Here is a 2623-nt window from a genome sequence, read left to right as displayed (position 1 = left end):
GTAGACATGGAATGCCTTATTTTCACTGACTGCCTGGCATTTTGAGAATGTAATAAGATGTTAACCAAGTTTCCACCCATTACGTTCAATCATGTATCTTATTATTTGTTTCACATCATTGGACTTCAACGACTATTACAAATGGTTTCACTTTCATCGTCTATCTGGGGAACCAAAACCGAAGTTTAGTTATGCATGTATATTAATATTTATTGATTTAGGTAAAACACCTTTTCTTTTAAAGTATGATTATGCACTACGGTGTTTATTGATTTTATCTACTTAGGTGCCTTTGGTCTATTGCAGCTCTCTTTCTTCCCAAGATGCACAATGTCAACAAAATATAAAGATAAATTGTTCAGTTGTTCAAATTTCACTTGGCGAGATTAAATATGAATTGCTTATTTAGCCCAACATCTGTGAACTGTTATATTCTTATGCCTTTTTTAAACATAAAAAATATATATACCTTTTGATTTTAGGCCACATGAAACACAAGATTTCAAAATAATAGTTTGGCGAAAGTTTATTCATATAATCACATTGGTAAATAGTGCCCACTTTCTCCCAATGTGTACAACAAGAGAACCAACATAGCCAGCAGCTTCGACTTATGCATATGCACTATTTATTTTCTATAGTATACATCGGAATTGCACTTTCTAAATGAAACCATGCATAGTTATTGATAATTCTTTTGATTCATTTGCTAATGTTTGTACGAGTGTAGGTTATAGAGTATGATAAAAAAAAAACATCATTTCCCGCTGCAAAGCGCGAGGAATCATCTAGTATAAGAAGTCGCCTGCTCGCCTGCTTCGTCCGTTACTGACACCGGTTGTTGCATTGACTCTTCAGGAGACGAAGAAAAGCAGTCGCGGAGATAATGCAAAAGCAGTTCCTAGACCCGTACGGAAATAGTTAAACATCATGGGTTGAGCAAAAATGGTGACGTGGATGCATGAGAGAGCAGAGAAATAAGGTAGTGGGGATCTCCTATTTAGAGATAAAAGATACATAGATGTTTAATACTAAGTAGTGTTGTTAACAATAAATGATTGGCACTATGGACACAATGACATGCTTCTAGTTTATTTAGAGAGTGGATTTGGTGACCGGGTGTATACGTGAGCACGCGGTCATTACCGTTGGATTCGCTTTAAGATGTTAGCCTCACAAACGGAGCCCAAACGGTTCTGTGAACTTTCTATCCATCGCTAGCATGCATGCCTGAGTAGTAACAGCCAAAGTGTCTGGGACCCATTTCGTGTGGAGAGATTAAGAAAAGGAAGATGCTCTACATTGTACTGCTACTGCTGTCTTCCTCCCCGAATCTTCCGCACCGCTCAAGCACCACCGTGGGGAGGTCGCCGCCGCCAAGCAACAACACGGGGAGGCTGCCGCCGGGGAGATTGCCGCCACCGAGGAACACCACGGGTCCCGGCACGCCGCCTCGAGGAGCTCGTCCGCCGCTGCCTGAGGCTCGAGATATCCTTCCCCGGAAAGGAAGCCGAGCAAGCTCCGGCGGCGGCTACTGGATAAATCAGCGCCGGCAAGACCCTCCGCCCCAATTCCCACAGGCTACTCCTCCGCTCCCCGCTGTGAGAACGCCCTCCGCTCCGCTCCAACGACCCCCTCCAGAAGAAGCGAGTGTCTGTGCTGCCGGTAGTAGTCCCAAACAGGCACACGAGCAGAGTTCCAGACTCCAGTAGGTAGTTCCTTGTACTGAGTTTTCCAGTGTATTGGTTACTGCCAGTTCGATACAGCTTGGAATTTTTAATTGTTCAGATCTGAAGAAGTGCTGAGCTTGTACAATCTGTCGTTGTAATATGGCCCAGGTTTTTGCTTTTTCCTTGTAACATTGTTGATATGCATAACTGCTGCTATTTTGCTGAACTGAAGTGCACTACTAAACTGTTTTTGGCTGCTGAAGTGAACCATTGTTGCCCTGTTGAACTGAACCGTGTGCTTCTTCTCTGAAGAAAATTGTGATCTGAATCGTTGCTTACTCATGGCTACAAGCGGCAAGGATGATGGCTCCATTGAGGAGTCGGAAGGGGCCGCCGGAGCGAGCAGAAGCGGGCGTCACAGGGCAGTCTAAGGGAGCCATCGGTGGGGACGGAGCGACCTGCCGGAGGAGCGGCTGGAGGTGGGCGGAGTGGGCCGTCGAGGCCGTGCTGCAGTGCAGGCCGCCGGAGCTCTCCTGGAGGTGCAGCTAGCACAACTCTCCTTCCTTTCCTGCAGCGGCAGGGTCAGGACCATCGGTCGTGGAAGCGCGCAGGGATAAGTCATTATCAATTGGCTTGGAACAGCTGCTGGCCATACGAATGGAGGTGAGCACGCCCCTCCCCAGGCGCGTTCCTGACGCGGCAGCCTCGGGCTAGCCCGACCGCGGCGGCCTCCCCAGGCGCGTTCCTGACGGCGGCGGCGGCAGGGGCATCCCTACGAGATGCGGTCGAGCACAAACCAGGGCCATGGCCATGGCGCTGCGGGAGGCAGCTGGTCCTCAAGCGCGGCCCCAAGCGCGGGCGTGTAGGAGACCGCGATTCCTCGCCGCTGCCTCCGCCGAGGTCGCCCACCGACGAGGAGCGGTCGTGGAGTCCGGGGACAAGCACGGGCACGC

General features: G+C 49.1%; 1 long non-coding RNA gene across 1 annotated transcript; it reads left to right on the top strand.

Moving 5' to 3' along the window:
* Positions 1–1206: 1206 nt before the first annotated feature.
* LOC127334003 (uncharacterized) lies at positions 1207–1849 on the top strand. Its single transcript, XR_007871804.1, has 2 exons — positions 1207–1712; positions 1789–1849. It is a non-coding gene; the product is annotated as an uncharacterized lncRNA (long non-coding RNA).
* Positions 1850–2623: the final 774 nt, after the last annotated feature.

The sequence above is a fragment of the Lolium perenne genome, chromosome 2 (assembly GCF_019359855.2).
Source record: "Lolium perenne isolate Kyuss_39 chromosome 2, Kyuss_2.0, whole genome shotgun sequence".
Lineage (NCBI taxonomy): Eukaryota > Viridiplantae > Streptophyta > Magnoliopsida > Poales > Poaceae > Lolium > Lolium perenne.
The sequence above is the reverse complement of the archived record's forward strand: the minus strand, read 5'-3'. Positions and strand labels throughout refer to the sequence as shown.